Genomic DNA, 20,770 nt, shown 5'->3' with positions numbered 1-20,770 from the left:
TAACACTTTCACACTTTAAGGAACTAGAAGGTATGGCAACTATCTTTCTAAACATGGTCTTCCCCTTAGCCAACCTTTAGCATGTCTATGGATGTCCACCTTGATGCTGAAAGCAAAGTGGCAAGGAGTCTGCAATGCACATATTCATTCAGCCAAAGCCTGTGCCAAGTATGGGGCTACAGAGGTGACAGAGGTGGACTCTGTCTTCAGAGACCACTTAAGATGGAACTGGCCAGGTAGAGACCACGGATAGCAGGACCTCTCACCAGTGCCATGGGGTGACCCCTTGAATGAGGATGACATTGAAAACTGTGTAGGGAGTGGTCTCTGACCTTGAGGCATGGGGAGTTGGCAGACTGAGGGACCTGGAAGCATTAGAAGACTTCTGGAAGGGAATCTGTTGGATGAAAGGTCAGTTCTATGTCCCAAAGAGTTAGGTAACTGTTGCTGTGACCCTTGAAGGGCTGAAGTTAGTGGGGGTGGAGGGAAAAGAAGGACTGGTTTCAGCAGAGAAGGTGATGGATGCCTGGGGAAGGCGGCACACTATATCCTGGGCCAGGGAGCTCAGAGCGCTGTAATAAAGATGAAGTGCTGGGTGGAATGGGAGTACACTGTGGGAGATGACTGGTGGGGATACAGGCAGAAGAGGGGAGGGGAGTGAGGGGGCCAAGCCTAGCGGTGGCGGTTGGGAGAGTGAGAGCGGTGGTGCTGATGTAAGTAGACAGTGATGCCCCAAGTCAGAAATCTGGAGCCCTGGGAACTCTATGGGAAATGAGACCAACCCTCGCAGCAATGGGGTGAGTAAGCACGAGGGTGGAGTGTAGGTGTGTGCACGGAATCTTAGAGCTGGAAGGGATCTTCAATGTCATTTAGTTCCACCTCCCAGCCAAGGAATCTTTCAGTCTTCCACTGACCAACTGAGGACACTCAACTCTACTTGGACACCTCAAGGTACGGGGAGCTCACTCCCTTCAAGGGAGGCTCATCCAATAGAGGTGCTCGAGCCTCCAAGACGGCCTGGATAGGCCCGGCGCCCCGACCTTGGCCCTGTTGAATGGACTGGCCTCCACTCGGCGGCGGCACCTGGCGGGGGTGGCGGGTGGCGTGGGGGTTGCGACGCGGATGGGCCGGCGCTGCTGTCCCCAGCCCCAGTGCTGAGGCAGGCAGAGTGCAGTGGGCTCTGGTGGAGGTCGGGAGAACTGCAGGGCGAAAGCCGCCGGGGGCTCCGCGGGCTGCCGGGGGGGAGGCACTTGACACCGGCCGCGGGAGAGGAGGGGCCGCTGTCCCTGCGGCCAGTGCTGGATGCGGGGACCCAGCGCAGAGGCAGCGCCAGGTAGCGGGGCGCCCCGCGCAGGGTCGGGCCGGGGGGGGTGGTGAGGGCTGCCGCAGGCCCCCGGCGGAGTGGCCGGGAGAAGCGGCCGAGGCGGGGAGCCCGGGCCCTGCGCAGGGTCGCGGCGCTGCCGGGTTCGGCTCTCCGACCTGCAGCGTGCGGGGACCCCCAGCGGGGACGTAGGGGCCGGGAAGTCGGGCCGAGGGCGCTAGGACCGGCCGCGCGCCCAGGCCGCTCCCGCCGCGGCGCCCCGGGGCCCCCAAGTCGGCGCTGCCTCGCGGGCCGGCTCTGCAGCGCCGGGGCCGGGGCCAGCGCGGCCGCGGGGGGCGAGCAGCGGGCGGAGGCCTGGGCCCGCGGGCGGCCGGAGGGAGGGAAGGAGGAAGGCGGAGAGAAGGGGTGGGAGGGGGGGACCCGGCGGAGGAGGCGGAGAGAGGGAGCGCGACAGCGAGCGGAGGGAGGGAGCGAGCGAGCGAGGCAGGCAGGCGGGCCGGGAGGGAGGGAGGGAGGGCGCGCGGGCGGCGGCGGCGGCGGCGGCGGCGAGAGCAGAGGACGAGCCGGGACGCGGCGCCGCGGCACTAGGGCGCGCAGCCGGGCCGGCCCGACCCCACCGGCCACACGGTAATGAGCGCCGCTGCTGGCGGCCCGGGAGGCCGGCCCGGAGGCGGGCGGGGAGGAGGGTAGCCGGGCGGGGGGCACGGTGGCGGGCAGTGCCCGGCTCGGGGCACGCTCCCGGACCCCCGCAACTCGGCGCCGGGCGCTCGCGGGGCCAGGGCTGCGGGCGGCGACGGCGGGCCGGGCTGGCCAGGGCGGCGCGGGGGATTGGAGGGTTTGTTTATGTCCCCGCGGGCTCGCCAGGCGCCCCCTCCCGTCCCGCTCGCTCCCGGCGCGGAGCCCCCTCCGCGCCCCCGCCCGGCTCCGGGCTCAAGTTCAAGTCTATACAATGCCGCCGGGGGCCCCCCTCCGCCGCCGGCCTCAGCCTCGGTGCCCGGCTAGGCGCTGCCGCAGGGGCCCCGGCCTGGCCGCCCCCGCCTTCCGGGCCCTGCCTGCCCCCGCCCCGGGGCCCAGCCTGGGGCCTGAGGCCGGGGCGCTGGAGGGCGCGGACCCCGACCCGGAATAATCGGCTCCCGCCGCGGCCCGCAGGGAGCGGGGGAGGGGGGCGGGGGCCGGGCCCCGCGCAGGCTCCGCGGCGGCGGCAGAAAATGGCAGCCTGGCACGACCCGGCCCCCCGCCCCTCCCCCCCGGCTCCAGGCCCTCCTCGGCCCGGCGGGGCGGGGGGACCCGGGAGGCCCCCGGGGGGCGGGCCGAGGGGTGATCGGGGGGCCGGGCCGGGGAGCGCTGCGCAGCGATCTTCCTCCGGCCACCTGTGGCTGGGGGTGCGGGGTGCCAGCGGATCTGGGAGGGGCGGCGGGGGTGGGGAGAGTGCCAGTTGGGGGGCACACCTCTCCGCGGAGAGTCGAGCGGCGCGCGCGCGGGGCGGGGGGGGCGGACGTCGTGCCTGGCTCCTCCCTGCCCCCGCCGCTGGCCGTGGGAGCCGGGGCGGCGGCGGCGGCGGCGGCGGCGGTGGCGGTGGCGGTGGCGGCGCCGCAGTGTGGGGGCGGGGCGGGGGCGGGCGAAGATCCCGGACCCGGGCCGCGGGGACCGGAAAACGCAGGGGGTGGGAGCCTCGGGGCCGGGGCCCGGGGCGTTGCGGGCGGGGGCGCCCAGGGTCACCCCCTGCAGCAGCACCCACCCGCCTGCACACACTCACACGCACGCGGACACACTCACGCACACGCACCCCCGCTGGGCCGGTGCAGACGTGTCCTTGAAAGCTTCGCATCTGCACGGTGAAGGACGAGGCCTCGCCGAGGCTGCGGCTCGGGGTCTTCGGCCCCCACGTCCCAGTGCCCCGGGAGACCCCAAGCTTCGGAGCCGCAGGCGGCTTCGGGCCGTGTCCCGCCCTCACCCCAGCTCCCTTCCCCCAGGCCGCCCTGCCCTCCCTCCCCCTCGGCTCCGAAGGGGCTGGCCGGAGTCCAGGGCCCGCCCCCGGCCTCCCCCAGCCCCCCATCGCTGGGGCCCGCGGCCCTCGGGCTGCCAAACTGCATTTCGCTTTCCTGGAGCCTCCCTTCTTGGGGCACCCACTCCCTTCCCTCTCCCCCCACCCCCCCAGCCCCTGTTATTTCCCCCTTTTCTCTCCATCCCTTCCGTCCTTCTTTCTCTCTCTACTGCAAAGCCAGTTGAGTAGGTGTTGGCGCCTTGGGTGGGGAGTGAGGGGCTTGCTGGTTCTCAGGGGCTCTCTTCCCCCCCGGCTCGCGAAGGGGAGCCCCCTGTGGCTGCACCTTGACCCAAGATGGCGTCTTGCACCCAGCTGGGCAGCTCTGGCCTGCGTCAGGCGGGGAGGAAGGGCCCGGGGCCCCGAAGCCACACAACTCGCCCCACTCCCAAACCAGCAGGGACAGGAGGCTGCGGGAGAGGAGCCGGCCGCCCTGTGACCCAGCTTGCCCCTCGCTGCCGTGCCCAGAGACTGCCATCAGCATCCCTGGGGGACAGTTCCGTCTTCATGTTTCAGCCGGGGCTGCCAGCGGCTGAACCAGGCCTCCTGGCTGGCGGGCTGAGAAGGGATCCTGGGATCAGGTGCTGCTCCGCTGTGCCTGCTCTCTCCCGGCAGATGTGACAGCTGCAGCCGAGGGAGCTTTTCTCTTTGGGCGATGCTTGGAGTGCTAAGACTGGCCTGTGGGATTTGGGGAGCCCAGCTGTCAGGCGGACCCTCCTTGGGCCATCCCCGGGGCTGGCCGGGGCTGGTCTCCTGGTTGGTTTCCTGAGCTGCCTGGGTTAGGAGGCTTGGGTTATTAGGAGTTCTTGCTAGGTTTCTGGGACAAGGTGGTCCCCCTCTGCCTCCAGGTCCCACTGAGGCCCTGGTTGGGCTGTTTGACAGGCAACTCTGTGAAAAGTGTGAGTCTTGTGTGCGTGTGTGTGCATGTGTGCACATGTGCCGCACGCAGGCAGGGGCCCAGGCAAACCTGTGCAGCGGGTCTGGCACCTGCCTGCCTCCCTTCCCCGGGCCCCACTCCTCTGGGCCCTGGCTTCCTCTCCAGCTTCTTGTCCAGGTCCTTGGGCCTGTCTTCAGCTCCTCATCAAATGCACAGTTCCTGGCCCTGATGGACCGAGGCTCTCCTTGTCCTCCTTCCCAGGCTTACGGACCCGCAATAGGAAACCAGCCTTCGAAAAGGTGAATTCCTTCTCAAATTCAAGGAGTGTCAGTTTCACTGTGCAAGGGCTCCTCCCCTCCTCCCCCTACTCCCCAAGCACTGGAGAAGCAGAGGAGAGGATAACCACGGCCATGTGTCAGGGTGTCTGTGGACAAGATTCTTCTGTAGGGTGGGGGTTGGACTGCAGCTTGAAGGGTCATTCCAGCTTTTAAATTCTATGGCTCTGATTCCAGTGGTGGAGTTTCAGACCCAGGAAGGGGGGTGGGATGGTCTTATTTCCACCACACAGGTATAATCAGGAAGGACTTCTCAGGAGAGGAGGTCTGAGTGAGAGCGGGGCCTCCTGAGGGGTGGGCCTTTGAAGGGAGCTGGTGGTGTGAAGGGTGGGGGCCCTTCAGGAAACAGGTCGGTCACATCTGACTCCACAAAGGGTGTAAAAGTTTAGCCTCTGGTTAAGCCCTCACATGTGTGTGTCCTTTTGTAGGTTTACATGGGCATTTGTGTGTGTGTGTGCAGAATTTCTGAGATTTCCTCCCTGAGTCAAGTTTGCCGTGAGCATCTGAGTTTGTTGTGGATCTTCTTCAGGCTGAAACTCCAAACCTTCTCATCCTTTCTTGGTTTCTCTGGGGACCAGCCCCCATCCCAGAACCCACCCAGAGTCACCTCATTAGAACAAGAGATGCTCTTAGTTTCATGCCAGTGGTCCTCTGAAAAAGCCTGCAAGGAAGACAGGACAAGCTATAAAATCCTGGCCTGGGATGACCTGGCTGGGAAGAAGCAGGGCCAGAGCTGCCCTCCGGGGAGCTTAGATTGCCTCCTGCTCCAGCTCTCCTGGTCTGCTACACTCCATGTCAGTCTCGCCTCTTGGTTCATAGTCTCCACGGGACAGGACTCTTGCCCTGGCCACCTCTGGGTCCCCTTGGTCATTTTGTGGAGCTTCCAAGGTGTCTCCTGGATAGTGGGGAAACTTGCTGCACATCTGTGTTTGCGTCCCCGTCCTCTCCCTAGCTGCACGGCTGGTGGCTGGGCTCTCTTCTTCTTGCTTCTGCTCCACCTTCCCCAAATAGTCACTGCCTACTGAGGCTCCTTAGGCTCAAGCCCCCCTGAAAAACCCAGATTCTTTTTCAGCGTGAGCCAGGACTCCATCAAGGCTCCTGTTTTTTTGGGAGCCAGATAGAAAGGGGACTCTGAGAGCAGTGTTGCCAGCTCTCTAATGGGTGAGTTAAAAATAGACCACCCTCTCCCCATCCTCTGCCTGAAATGTTACCATTAGAATCCAAGCCCTAGAATTTAGGGTTGAAAGACAACTTGAAGCTCTGAGAGCACTTGGAGCTGGGTTGGGGGCTGTTTGGGTGGGGAGCCAGGCCCGGTTTCTTCCAGGGTTGGCAGCACTACCCAGAGCCCGAGGCCAGAAGGGCCAACTGCCTGCTCATCACATGCTCCCCTCACTTAGCACTTCCTGCCACCTTCTGCTCTCTTGATCCTGGGGTCCCTGTCTTGGTGCTCAGGTCCCCTTGCCCGGTCCCATGCCCCACTGATAGTTAAGTGTCTCTGGCCTTCTGCTTGGAAACAGGCAACAGTCAGGACCAAGGAATGGCCTGTAGGAATTGTTTCCACTTCCCTTTTGGTGTTCAGTGGAGAGTAGTGTGCTTGGAGGCTGGGCATATCTGTGGGCCTATGTGCTTTGTTGCTGCTGAGCAGGGCTTTAGTAGTAAACCAAAGGTGCCAGATTCCTTTCCACTCAAATCTTAAAGGCTCATTTTCAGGCATTTCTCTCTTTGACTCTTTTTCCTAAAAAAAAAAAAAAAACAAAACAACAACAACAACCTACCAGATCTGAGATTCATGCAGTGTCAGAGATTTGCATGTGTGTCCCTTGGCTAAGTGTGTGGGCAAGACAGGGTGTGGTGCACGTGTATCTCTGTGCATATTTCTGTGTACGCGGTGTGCAGCTGCGTGGGGACAGAGACTTGCTTCGACATGAGCCTGTCTGAGGCAGCCCAAGTGAGGGCCCTGGAGTTGGAGGGAACTGCATTCAGCTTCCAACAAGCGCAATTTCTTCGACCCTCCATTTCCTCACCTGTGACATGGAAATGAGACCAGGCTCTATGCATAGGTTGTTGGAAGGATTAAACGAGATAATGCCCATCGCCCTTGGCCGAGTGCAGGCGCTCAGCATGACTATCGTCATCATCAGGGTAGTTCGCGTGGCTTGGTGCTGCAGGACTCTGGGAAGTCTTGTCCACCTTCCCGTCTCTGTGTGCAAAATCTTGGACAGATGAGGAAAGTGCTGGTTCTGATTGAAACGTCTTCAGAGGTGGGAGGCTCCTCAGCACCATTTAGCAATCCTTCCAGAGTTTAGCAGATCATAGTCAACAGGTTGTCTTTGTATCCACCTACAGTCCCTCACGCTAGTTTCAACTCTTTATTCGGATTCTGTCTCAAGTGCAGCCTGTTTACTTCCATGTCCCAGAGACTTGCTGAGCATTTCCTGTGGGCCAGACCCTGTGCTGGGCTTTGAGAGGGTACATGGGGAGTTTAGGGTGTGCCCAGCTAATGAATGGCCACAGACCAAGGTCGAGGGAGAGGAAGACAAAACACTCAAAGGACAGTGAGGTGACAACCAACTGGAGAGATCAGGGAAGACTTCTTGGAGGAGGTGGCACCTGTGATGAGCCTCTGAGCGCAGAGATGGGGCTTCCTGACCAAGGAGAGGAAGCCAGGCTGCATGGGATAAGGTGGCTGGAGTGTGGCGGAGACTCTGGGGCAGTGAGTGGGGCCTCCGTGTGCTGGAGGCCAGCCTGAGGCCCCATGCTGATTTGAGGGGAGTGGGCCCCTGTGCCCTGTAGCGCCGGCGTGGCCCGTGGAGACTCACTTCGAACTTCCCTGCTTGTGGTGGCTCTGCAGGGTGGTGGAGAAGAGCGAGGAACGAAAGGGAGGGAGGGGAAGGGACCAGCTGAGCTTGTTTGGTGTAGGATCTTGATGATTCCTTTATGTTCTGTAGACTGAAGCTTAAGAGCTCAGACTCAGGGAAACAGAGCAGGGTTTAAATTACAGCAACCCCTGGGTGTCGCGGCAATTAAGGGAAACACCAGCGGGGCTGTGTCTCTGTCAGTGATGGCAACATGATGTGAATGGGCGGCAGGAGGGTCCCTGACCTGGCCTCCTAGGGGTCTCTGGATCTGGTTTTGGCACCCCCTGCCCCAGGCTGAGGCATTGCAGCACCCACATCATTCTTGTAAGGGGCCAAGAGCACAGGGAAGGGGAAGGGGGGACAGCAGACCCTGACTCTGCCCTGCTCTCTTCCCTCCCTCCTCCACATGCAGCGGAACTGAGCGCCCCACCTGGAGAAGGGATGCCCCTAGGTGTGACTGGCAGTGCCTGGCAGCCCCAGCAAGGACAGCCAGTGGACAGGGCCCGCCAGGCCACATCTCCCTTGCTGATCACATCGCAGGCCTGCTTGTCTGGAGGACAGAGGCTGGGGGAGGAGGTGTGGGCGCCCGGGGCTTTCCTAGCCGAATCCCAGCAGGGAATGTAAATTTTTTTTTTCAACTGCAGCTCTGCATTGCCCATTTCCATCCTGCTCTGGTCCCCCCCACCCCACCCCACCCCAGCAGGGAATGCAAATTTGTTTTTCAACTGCAGCTCTGCATTGCCCATTTCCATCCTGCTCTGGTTCTCCCCGCCCCCCCAACCTCCAGGATTTCCCAGCCTTATTTACATCTGTAAGCAGGTTCCTATTTTCTCTTTCCTGAGGTCATGGCCCTGCTCACTGTCATCCCTATTGATCTTCCCTCTGTTTCTGTTTCAAATGTCAAGGTCATCTTTAATTCTGAGCCAGTTGTTGGATGCCCCATCTGGGTGCACAGAGGGGATGAGGACCATCTCACAGCTCTTAACGGGATGGCTGGAACTTGGGTGTCCTGGCCGCTAATCAGGTGCTCTTCCTGCTGTGCTGCTAGGTAGATGGATCCTGGGGTCAGTGCAGAAGGTGTTCTAGAGCTAGTAGATCAGCTCCATCCTGGGGTGCCTGGTGCTTCTTACTTCGAAAGGTTAAAAGATGCTCAGAAGGATGTTACGGGATGGTGGGGTCAGATCTGTAGTTGACTGAGCTGTGCATTGGATGTGGGCTCTGTCGTGGTGAATGCCCAGGAACACCTGAGCTGGGGGGCTGGGAGCTTGCCTTCCCTCAGAGTTTCCCCAGAGGACCCAGGGAGGGGCAGGCGAGGCGAGGGTGCTTGGACCCATGCCAGGCAACTGAGATCCGCCAGCATAGCAGAACCTGTTGGCAGAGGGCTTCTTGAAAGCATGGTCCTGTGTGATTTATTTTGTAGACTCTGAAAGGGTACTAAGTTAATGGATAAAAGGGGATCTAGTCAGATTCTCCCAAAGCCTTTGAAATGGGATACTCAATGTGTCTATTCTGACACATTGGATGTCCATGATATGGTGTGGGGTCACCCCCACAAACAGCGTGCAGAGTCTGATCTCATTTTTGTAAAGTTCCTTTAAAACGTATACCAGTATGCACACTTAGAGGCTAGCGCTTGCTTAGAAAAAAGTCGTTCTAGAAGGATCACCCAGCAAGCGTGTCAGCATTTTGGTTATACACTTTATACACTTTTGTAACCTTTGCAACAACGTAAAGGCACGTGCATTCCTTTCTTAATGACCACAGCAAAAATAAAACCACACTTTTGAAGCTTCTGGATAAGAACTTGAAAAAAATTTGAGTCACCCTTAGGCTGGAAGGGTGGGCCCTTTTATAATGAATGTGAAACTGGCTTGGAGAGTGACAGCACAGGGTGGAGCTACTCAGGTACTTGTATTTTCTGGAAAGGTTGCAGGGAGATTTATTGCAGACCCTGAGGTCTCCAAGCGAAGGCTGGACTGGTTGGGGTTGGGTGAGAGCAGAAAACAGGCAGCTGGCAGCACCCCAGTTCACGTCGGGGCTGCAGAGCAAGTTCACTTTAGAGGATAGGGATGGGAACCTCTCAGATCTGACCAGGATGACAAACTAATCATTGAGGATCTTCAGTCTGGTTGCTCTTGTGACCCAAATGGTCCTGGTGTGGACCTCAGGTGACCCAGCCCTGGTGTAGCCTGGGGAGCCACATGCAGGGAGGACAAGATGGTGCTTCAGGAGGCCCCACCAGGGGCAGAGGGGAGGCCTGGGAAGCTCGGCTGGCATGTGGGCTCAAGCTGTGCCTGACTCTGATCTGAAGGCCCAGGAGCAGGTGGCAGTGACCCAGGTGACAGAGGGGAGAGGTGAGGAGGGGCGAATACAAATTCCTCTGCTGGTTGCTTGGCAACAGCACCCACCTCCCCCTTCCACAATCAGGTCGCCCAGCCCCGGGCCATGGGTGCCAACTTGGAGCTTGCTTTGCCCCCTGAGGCTGCCCTTGTTAAAGACTGGAGAAAGGGTATGTGGACTTCTCCAGCCCCGCCCCACCCCACCTCTGGAGTGAGGCTGGAAGATAAATAAAAGGACCATTAGCATCAGCATGGAAACAAACCAGTCCCTCTGTGGACTGCCCCTTGTCCCAGGCTGCCAGGGGACAGATGTGCAGGGCACAGAAGTGACCAGAGGGCAGGCAGACCTTGATTTGCATCTCAGCCCTGCTACTCCTACGGTAACTGAGAGACCTAAAGGTCTCTGAGCTGGGTGTTTAATCTGTGAATCAGGACTGAGAGGAGCATCTGCCTCTTACTGGCATTGCTTGAATCTAATGAAATATTGTGTGACGATGCCAGCACTGCGCCCGGCGCATAGTAGGTACTCAGGTGGTGTGCATTCCTTTTCTCTTAATTGGGTCATGACTGGGGTGCATCTGGGGACTGGGCGAGATGACCCCTTTGAAGGCCCTCTTGTCTTCCAAGACCCCACACGTGTTGTCTGTCATCCTCATCACCCCTGAGGGGTTGCATGGCCTCTGTCTCTCCTCTGTAAAGCCCAGATTTGGCTGGTTGATCTCCAGCCCTGGGCGTCTCATCTCTGGGCCTTTAATTTTGATGTACTTCGGTCAGTTTCTTGAGACTCCATGCCCACCAGGAACCAAGCAGATTCCTCAAGCCCCGGGCCCTCTCCCTTCCTGCCCTCTGCTCTCTTTGGGTCCAGAGCAGGCAGTGGCCTCTGCTCTGGTTGCTGGGCCTGCTGGCAGGGCCAGCTCTGCCCCCTGGCCCACAGGCATGGGAGGGTCTAGACCGCAGCCGGGCCTGGCAGCTGGCGCACAGCAGTGCTCCCTAATGGTTTTATTACCAGCAACAATGTGGTGCTTGTTGCCATCCTCTCCCAGGCCTGTGGTTCCCAGCCCAACTAGTGGTGACCTGAGGGCCTGCCTGGTACTGGCAGCTCAGCTGGGAAGCCCAGTGGGGCAGGGCAGTCGCCTCTGCACTTTCTCTGGTTAACACCCTCTGTGTAGCCTGGACTCTGAGATGGTATGGTGAGAGACTGGGGCCCCGACTCAACGGGCCTGGTAGCTCTTAAGTTTTCTCTCCAGAGGCTCCTTGTTTGAGATCCACAAATAACGTTTGTTTATTCATTTACTAAAGACCTACTATGTGTCAGGCACTGGCTACAAAAATATAAAGAGGACTGAGCCAGTCCTCAGGGTGTCCGCAGCGGAGGCGAGAGTCTGGCAAGGTGACCATTACGTCATAGGTGGGTGGAGAGAGCTCTGCGGCGCGTGCCCAGGGCATTCCATGAGCTCAGAGAAGGGACATCTCAGGCAAGTGGGGAGGGAAGATCCGAGAAGGGTTTCTTAAGGAGGTGAGGCTGGAGCCGAGTCTTGAAGGGTGGGCAGCAGTTGGCCGAGTGGTCCAGGGCATTTTCTCCCCTGGTGCAGCAAGAGTGAAGGGTGATGGGAACCATGGGATGTGAGGCTGGGAAGGCCGAGCAGAGCTGGACAGAAGGCTGGGATGTTACCCATCAATAAGCATTGGGCTTGGAGTACCATGCTTGTATTTGTGTATCAGAAAGATGGTCCAGGGGCATCAGGGAGGAGAAATTCGGCAGCTGAGGCTGGGGACAGATTGACCAGGCAGAAGGCTGGTGCAGGAATCCAGGGGAGCAGCAGTGCAGGCACGGAGGAGGAGGAGGAGGGCTGTTCTGTGAGGTATTTAGGTGGGAGTGGCTGGGTGATGGAGAGGGTGAGGGAGCTGCCTCAGCCAGCCTGGTGGGCAGGGGCGGGGGTGCCATCCATTCAGAGGATGCGGGTGGAGGGAGTCTAGGAGAGATCTAGGAGTGCTTCCCATGGGAGGCGGGGCTGGAGTTGGGACTTGAGGGTGGTGCTTAGGATTTATGCAGCTGGAGGCTGGGCTGAGCCAGGAAGGTGAGAGAGGCCTGGATGTGGGGGGGCCCAGGGAGGTGCAGTGTCCGGCTGATGCATTAGAAAGGCAGGTGCGTTTTTCTCCATAACTGGTAGCCATCCTTCTAGATTTTTGAGGATGCAAGTGACTTAACCAGGAGTTTGTACCACATGCACTGGGGATCCTGACGTTGGGGGCCTTGAGCTGGGGCTTCTGCTTCTCAGGAGCTCCCCCAAATGATAAGCTGCAAGGCCTAGACCCTGTTCTTCAACTCCCACTGCACGACCTGGAGGGAGTTGTCATCACCCCCTGGAGTTGCAAAGTTGACATCCACCCTCCATTCAGAGGCAGGTCTGCCAAGGTAGGAGGGAAGAAGATGGTGTCTCTGCAGTGCTTGTAGTGTTTGTTTGCAGTGTCGGTAAGCCCACAGAAAAGAAACAAAAACTTTCTCTAAAATAGAAATACGAGTCTTTTGTGTATCCTAGGAAGAGCTGTTTCTACTAAAGAGTTTCTAGAAAACGGCATGAGCCAGGTCAGCATCCCTGAACCTGGGCAGAGGCGGGAGGCGGCATGGCGTTGCGCCAGGGCCACTAGGCTCGGCGCTGGACAGGCACTGGTTTCACCTCAGCCCTGCCAACTCCTAACCACATCCCCCTCGGGTAGATCACTTAACTTCCCTTAGCCTCAGTTTTGCCTTCTGCAAAGTGGAGACCACCTCCCAGGCTTGTGTTGTTTGTTTCAAAAACCCTGCTTCTTGCACTCAACTTGCATGTTTTGTTTCATGTATCTTTTTTAAAAAATGCTCCTATAGTTGGCCTCGCAGGTGCATGAGGATCACAGTTCAGCCGTGCCTGGCCCATGTCTGGTGCTCAGGAGGCACAACCCCTCTTCCCCTGTCTCACAGGCTGAGCCTCCTCTTGCTATTCGCCTCCCAAGAAGCCCAACCCCCAGTGGGTTTTGAGTTCCAGGTTCCTGGGAAGTTCCACTTAATCATGTTCCATTGACTCCCTTGTTCTGCAAACCTGGGTCACCCCAGTGTATCTGAAGAGCATCTGTTGAGCTCAGTGGGAATTAGGGGAGGGGGCTTAGCTCCTTTTCTCTTTTGAGTAGAGGGGAGGTGGAGGTCTGTGCAGAGTGGCTCCTGGCTGTGTGGAGAACAGAAAGCGAGGGTGGGAGAGGCTCTCACCCACTTGGGTCCTGGGTGGACCGTAGGCTGGGACCTTGCCCAGGACCTGGCTTCCTGTGCCTGGAAAAGGGCTGCAGGACCCTGGTCCATCTCTCTGGGAGATGAGTTCGGGGTGACCTTGGCCTGAACAGTGAGGCCAGCTTCCCAGGAAGCGGGCACACGTGGTGGCCATTGGGCACACGTGGTGGCCTATAACATGCAGCCACACCCACAGAGAGAGTTTTGAAGCATCTGTGCCTTGCAGAGGAGGCTCTGGTGGGGGTGGGGGAAGGTGGGTTCTCAGCAGGGGCTCCTGTGGTGGTGACGTTGGTAAGAAGGCCAATCAGGCTGTCTCTGGCTGGGGGTGGGGTGGGTGGGGACCACTGACAATTCAAGGGTGGAAACCAGAGTTTCTCTGGTTAGTACAGACCTGCTCTTTCTTCCCTGTCACAGGGGGAGCGGGGTTTGTGTGGACCGAGGGTGTGGTGGTGTCATCACATGAAATGTAGAGTGTAATTAATCTAGCATACCCTTAATGGTATGCATAATTGTGCTGCCTGGTAATTAGGTGTAAATGGTAAGCAGTTCACATAAATGTTTTTGTAATTGGTATTAATTTTGCAGAGGCAAACTAAGTTTATGTGGTTTCCCTCTTCTTGCTCTGTTAGTTTTCTAGCACAGGCAATTCCTAGCTCTTGGAGGAATTCTATTGCAAATGTTTGTTTATAGGGCCATGTTTTGTATTTTCTCTCAGAACAATGTTATGAATGGTTATGAGGTTCCCAAGCTGGTTTCCAAATGCCTCTTTGGCCCGCACTTTAGGTGAAATGTGTGATGCATGTGTGGGGAGGCCTCGCCGGGAATCCTCCTGCTCCAGGTTCCCGGAGCCTGTGTGTGTGTGTGTGTGTGTGTGTGTGTGTGTGTGTGCGCTCACGAGCATGCATACGTGTCTTTCTGCATGTGTCTGTGTGTGAGTCTGTGTCTCAGTGTGTGCCTGTGACACCTCAGGTGACGGTGGCAGGTTAAGGGTGCTGGAAAAGATGTTATTTATTCTGGTTGCAAAGGCCTTTGCACTGGGGGATTAGGGGAAGCCTTGCAGCATTAGCCGGGAGAGAGCACTCTGGGTCAGGCCACAGCAGCTGTGTAGGAGCCATTCTTGGGCGTGGTGTGAAGTGGGAGTCTAGGTTTCCTAAGGACACTTCACTGGCTTTACCTCCTAATTAATAACATGGGTTTTTTTTAATGAATATTTATTAAGTGCCTACCATGCTCCAGGTATCATGTTGAACATTCGATTCAGATTCTCTCATATCTTAAAACAGAATCAGGAGGCAGGGACTCTTATTCACCCCATTGTGCAGGTTGGTAAAGTGAGGCCCGCATCTGAGTGGCAGAGGTTTGAGGTGGGTTCTGGCTGAGCCCTCGTAGGGCTGAGCTGCACCAGGGGTGGCTGTGCCGCCCGGAATCCTGGGCTCTTCGTCCTCCCCTTGGCTCCCCACCCCTGCCCCTCTACAAGTGGTTTGGTCTGGGTTGGGGTAGAGGGTAGGAGAAAGGAAACAAGGGTGCAATGGGTGGTTCTGGCAGTCGCGGACTCTCTTTCTCGCCTTCCCTGGGTGGGAAGGGGCCGTGCCCCAGCAGCGGCTCCCAGACCCTGAAGGCCCTCTGGGGGACCTCCTGGTTTGGGCCTGGGAGGAGAGGGTCTGCTGGGTGGCCTGGGAGGAGTGTGACAAAGTGCGGGCGGGCAAGCATCCATCACATGGGTGGTGTGGGGAGAGAATGGTCACAGGCAACCTGGGGACCAGCCTCCAAGGGCCTGAGTACAGGGAGGCCAGCTCCCCCTACTTCCTATGGTTCACAGACACGCTGACCCAGGTGCCTCCCGACCCCGTGTGCCCTGGACATCTGGGGGCTGGTGGGGCCACACTGATCCAGGTGCCTCCCGACCCCATATGCCCTGAGCATCTTGGGGCTGGTGGGGCCCGTAAACCCCACAGGAGGCATATGCCCTGGCCTAGGGCAGGTGGAGCGGGGGCCTTCTCGGCACAGTGCCTTGGGGAGCTCTGCCAAGCAACCCCTAGAGTGGAGGTTGCGGGGATTCACTCTAGGCACCGCAGCACTGTGCTGGATGTTGCAGCTGCCTGTGAGTGATTTCACACAGTCCTCTCGGCCTCAAGGGTCCCCCGGACCAGGGAGGATGGGAGGGGCGGGTGGTGGAAGCGCAAGGTGCAGGGCAGGACTCTGACCTCATGTGTTTAGGAAAACATGCACATCCGTCCGCACGTGAGACGCTAAATGACCACACAGCAAACTGATTAAAGACCCCTGGGTGGATGGTCGAGGAGAGGCTATAGGGGGTGGAGGTGCTGAGGGACGGAGGAGAAGGGGCCTGGGGGGACTCTCTGGGAGGAGCCCACCCCCCCCAACCCCTGGAGGAGAGAACGATGTGAGTGTTGACACAAGTGTGTGGGAACAGGGGATGTGAGCCCGGGGCCTGGAATGATGGAGTCCGCTAGGCGAGGTGGGGGCCAGGTCAGAGCGATAGGCTGAGGTCAAACTTGGCGAGCCAGCAGTGTAGACCAGACCCGAGTTTAGATTTTATGGTATGTGAAAATCACTGGCATCAGAGGGTTTTTTAAAAATAACAGCTTTGTCAGGATCTAATTCACATACCATATAGTTCACCCTTTTAAAGTGTATGATTCGATGGTTTTTAGTACATTCACAGAGTTGGGCAACCATCACCACAATCAATTTCAGAACGTTTTCATCAGGCATCATAGGTTTTGATTGAGGAAGCCATGTGTGGAGAATCTTTGCTGAGAGGCTGGGGTGGGAGGGAGAGCCATGACAGGCAGCGTTCCAAGATAACTGCCAAGGTCTAGACCTGTGGTTCCCGGGGGCCGGGAGGGCAGAGATGGGAATAGGGGCCTGAGGGTCAGGTGCTTGGTGCAGTGTGGGGCTGGAAGGAGGAGGCAGGATCTCAGTTCTCCCTGGGGTGGGCTTTGGGTTTTGACAGCTGAGGGTAAGGTGCTGCCACTTCCACACAGAGGAAACCAGAGGAAACATGAAGCCTCTGGTTCGCAAAGAGTAGGATCTTAGGTAACTGCAAGAGATCCAGGTGGGGGTGTCCAGAGAATAAAGATGGAGGCCTTGCAGTAGGAGGTCTACGCTCACTGAAGACCTTAGTGGAGGAGAATTTCGAGTACAGCTGGAGCCGAGTGTGACCTGAGGGGGTGCCCGCTGTGCAGTAGTGGGAACAAGACCCCAGCCAGCTCAGGAGACGGAGCGGAGGGCCTGAGGGCCAAGAGCATAGAGCCAAGTGGGGAGAGAGAGCCGGAGAGTCCCCTTGCTTGTGAACCTGCAACAGCAGAGGTCTCCTGTTCACCCAGGGCCCAGCGCGGCAGTGACACTCAGTAAGTGATTGCTGAGTGAGTGCTTGAAGCCGAGAATGACTAGCTGGCAAGGAGGCTGAATTGAGCTCAAAGATGCCAAGGATAGAAAAAAGGCCCTTTGAGGCTGTGGGTGACTATATCTGTCAGGGTCAATTCAGGAGACAGAAACCACATAGTGATTTGAACAGGAAAGTTTTAATATAAAGACTTATTAACCATAACGGGATTGGAATATCGAAAGATTGACCAGTAAGAAGTAAAGAGAACTGCAAAGGACACAGAAGTAGCATTCATGAGAACAGCCACTACACCTAAGGTGGCCACACAGTGCCCAAGGTAGAGGCCCCCAGGGTTGGAAATCCTGACCGTGTTGGAAAGGGCATGGCCTTGGCTCCCCGGATGACAGAAAAGTCATGTGATGCCATGTTGGCACTACTCGCTAGAAATTTGTGCTGCCTGTACCCCCCCGCCCACCCCCCCCACCCCCCCCCCCCCCCGTCCCTAGAACTCAGTGGAAATCCATCCTTTTGGGTCCCAAGGAAAGTTGTTCATGAGGAATTATCTTGCTGGAGGCACAGTGCTGCTAAACTACCCCAAAGGAGAACTGAGTGAAGCTGCTGGCTGTTCTTGACTGTGAAGCACTGCTACAGCCAAGTGCTGGAGAAGCGCCCTGGCTGCTGGAGCCGGGCACTGGAGAAGCTGTGATGGGACAGGACTGGACACCAGGGAGGGCACGGGGCAATAGGATCTGGCTGCAGGAGAAGTTGTATACAGTGCAGGAATCCTCCAAGAGAGCACTCTGGCTCTAGGAGGGAAAGCACCTCTTCCTTCAGTGTCTGTGCAGTGCCCTCTACTGAGGGGGTTTGATGTCAGGCCAGCTAGCAGAGGGGACATATTTAAAGGGCCTTGCTGCATCTTCACAGAGCAGGCAGTGAAGGGTGAATCAAGTCGCTGGCACAGTCTGCTACTTCCGCTGCACAGCTTCCAGTGGCTTCCTTTTTACACCCAAGTGACTCCCCTACAACAACAGAATAGTTGTATTTCTACCTGTCAAAGCAGCTCTCATGCTTCCTGTTCTCACCTTGTCTTCCAAATGGGGAGTCCCAGCCCTAATTGTCTCAATCACTGTCCACATGAATAATGCCTCATATTCAATCGCAGTCTCCCTGAATGTTCCGTTACCTAAAGACTAGACTGTAATTCGCAACTGAATTAACTAAATAAACTAAATTAACTTCCAGCAACTTGTTTATAAAATAATGAGAAGATGGCGGGAAAAGAAGAAAATAGTTAACCATGTACAAATAAACACATGTCTCTATCAAGTAAATGGAAAATATGCAAAACTGCTAGAGTTCTCATTTCTGTATTTGTTCACAAGACCACGTTTGCTATCCGGCTTCCTTCTCCCATTTCTCATCCTTTAAGTTCTCTGCACTCTGCTGGGACCTCAGCAGGGCCAGCTTTTACCTGGTAGAGTGACCCAAAACCCTTGATTCTCGAAGGATCCGAATCCTTGGTCCTCGGCTTTCCTTGCCCCACCCTGCCCTTTTTTTTTTTTTTTGGTTCCTGTAGTTTTTCGTTAACCCTTACTTTTGGTTATGGAACTAAGGTACCTGAGAGAATCCGCTAGTTCCAGAGATTATCTTCCTGGCTTGTATGGTGTCCAGCAACCCGATTTCTCCTTGGTAACTGGGATTAGTCACTCCAGCTCATGAAGTAACTCCTTTTTGTCTGTTGATTCAGCAGCATAAGCGGCTCCCCAAAAAGTCAATGACTCGTGTTACAATGCAATCATTATTGCAGTATCCTCTTGGTGGGGGACAACACTCAGGGCCCCTAGACCCTTTCAGAGATACGGGGGTCAAGTGGGGGCCAGATGCAAGGATCACGGGGAGAGTAAGTGAAGAGCCTCTGGAGCTGGCAGTTGTGAACTCTTCTATCGAGAAGGCTAAAAAAGTGGAAAATCACACAGGTGTGGACTGTTGGTCATTTAGGGTGGGGAGGGGCGGGGACAGAATCAGATCCAGGCTTGTGGCTTTCCAGACAGCAGGCCCAACCAGGGCCTCATGGGAGCTTTCAGCCTGGACCCTGTGGCCTGCCTCCCAGACGCGGGACGCCCATCAACTCCCAGACGTGTGGCCCATCGCCGCACATACATCCCCAACCCCCTAAGACAGGATTCCTCCTGAGTCACCGTGTTCGGAAATGCGTGCTTCTGTATGGAACTCTGTATCGGCTCATTTTGGCTCCTAAGAACAACTTCAGCTCCTTACCAGTGTCTATTTTGAGTAAAAACCATTTTTCCCCCTCTTTGCTTTTGGGGCTGTGTCATGGTAACCATAAAGCATGAGCCGAGGACTCTGATTCAACTCATCTCTGCCCATGTGGCCACCATAATGGCAGCACTGGGTGTGATTATAAATGCTCATGCTGGTGGTGCCCCAGCCTCGAGGGTGGTGTGACAGCCACAAGTCATCTTGCTGTGACTCCAGAGGCAGATGGGCTTTGAAGTGGGGGACAGCATGGCAGGATTGTTGGCCTGTCGCCAGTGGCTTTTGGTGTTCTATGGGCAGCTGGTGGTTTGGGTGGGAAGGACGTTTCTGGAAGTCAGAATGATGGTATGATGACAATCCTCTCCCTCGTATTGAGTGAGAATGAGCAATCAGAAAGTGGCACTGGGGCCTCCCCCGCCCCCTTATCTAGCCCCAGTCTTGTGACCAAGAGGGGCTGTGGCGGGGAGGGGGAAGACGTGGCAGATAAACATCTCCGTCTGGGAGGCCATGCTGCCTCCCTTTAGCTTTCTGCTGCCCCCAGCTTACCAAGTTTATCACCACCCTGGCAGATGATTGGGTGGTGTGGGGTGCACGATACTCTTCTGTCTTCTGTCACCCACAGGACACGTTTGCACCTCCTCCTAAGCTCAAGTGGGAAATTCAGCCTTGAACCTGTTATCTGCAGGCTCAAGGGGCACAGACAGCTCAGCTGGGGGCCGTGCTACACACATTCGTCGCCATGTTTGCAAGGACTCCTGAGTGAGATGAACCTGGATTCAGAATCCTGCCCGGGGACTTTCTCCCTGAAGTACTCTGGAGAGGAAATTAACCTCTCCCGGTCTCACTTATCCTTCTGTAAAATGGGAATAGTAGTAGAAACAACTTCATAGACTTCATAGGATGGTTCTGAGGATGAGATGGAGGCAGCGCGTGTCCCTTAGCACAGTGCCTGACACAGTAGGTGCTCAGTAAATAGAGGGATAAATACATGAGCGAATGGCTCCCGCATTGGGCAGGGCACTGAGTTGCATGATTAGAAGGTCGCATTGCCTGTTACCACCCCTTCCCCTGCCCTCACTGCCGACCAACCTCACCAGGAAAGAGAGATGACCTGGACACGTTGTTTTCTGATTAGTTCCTGCCCAAAGTTAAAATGTGGCTCAGTAGTAAAGAATCCACCTGCCAATTCAGGAGACCAGGGTTCGATCCCTGGGATGGGAAGATCCCCTGAAGAAGGGAAAGGCTACCCACTCCACTATTCTGACCTGGAGAATTCCATGTACTGTATAGCCCATGGGGTCGCAAAGAGTCAGACACGACTGAGCGACTTTCACTTTCACTAAGTTAAAACATGGCTCAGTGGTAAAGAATCCACCTGCCAATGCAGGACTCCAGGGTTCAATCCCTGGGTCGGGAAGATCCCCTGGAAGAGGAAATGGCAACCCACTCCAATGTTCTTACCTGGAAAATCCCCTGGGCAGAGAAGCCTGGTGGGCTGCCTACAGTCTGTGGGGTCACAAAAGAGTTACTAAGCGACAAAAGTTAACATGTCTGCAGTGGTCACTTGCTAATTGTAAGAGATTCTGATGGAATGAAAAACTGGGGGCCTCAGAGGGCAACAAGCCTGGATCTGTATTGATATCTGGCTCCCCCTACCACCCACGTACTGTGTGACCTCGGCAGCTTTGCTAACCTCTCCTACCTCATTCTTCTCATCTAGGAAATGGGGATAAAAATAGTCTCCACTTCAGAGGGTTGGAGTGAGGTATAAAGATGAACAGGATGTTGAAACTGTAAAGCTCTTTCCACAGGGCCTGGCGCGTTGTAAGAATCGTAATCAGTATGAGCTCCTGTCTAAGTGAAGGACACTCACAGGCACTCCAGGGATGTCAACAAAGGAGAGAAAACTGTGGGCTTGGTTAGTCAGGGACCAATAATTGTTAAAATTGATTGAGTATTTTCTTTGTGTCAGGCACTGTGGTTAGCTTTTTTTTTTTAAGTAATAATTTTAATATTATTTTGTCCATTCTTTGTTTTTTTTTTTTTTTTTTTGGCCATACCACCCAGCTTGCTGGATCTTAGTTCCCCCACCAAGGAATGGAACTTGGACC

At 56.7% G+C, this 20,770-nt stretch overlaps 1 protein-coding gene across 10 annotated transcripts in view; it reads left to right on the top strand.

The window, feature by feature from the left end:
• Positions 1–1,178: 1,178 nt before the first annotated feature.
• The window catches only part of DNMT3A (DNA methyltransferase 3 alpha), a 105,991-nt gene continuing 86,399 nt past the window's right edge, over positions 1,179–20,770 (top strand). For 7 of the 10 annotated variants that reach the window (XR_009694661.1, XR_009694662.1, XM_061154946.1 and 4 more), the window contains exon 1: positions 1,179–1,333. The gene's annotated coding sequence lies outside the window, so the exon portion shown is untranslated. Of the gene's footprint in view, positions 1,334–1,860; positions 1,949–3,566; positions 4,539–20,770 lie in introns of those variants that run through there. The other 3 variants (XM_061154956.1, XM_061154947.1, XM_061154948.1) reach the window with 3 other exon arrangements.

This window comes from Dama dama, chromosome 11 (assembly GCF_033118175.1).
Source record: "Dama dama isolate Ldn47 chromosome 11, ASM3311817v1, whole genome shotgun sequence".
Lineage (NCBI taxonomy): Eukaryota > Metazoa > Chordata > Mammalia > Artiodactyla > Cervidae > Dama > Dama dama.
Note: the sequence above shows the minus strand (reverse complement) of the source record. Positions and strands in the feature narration are given on the sequence as shown.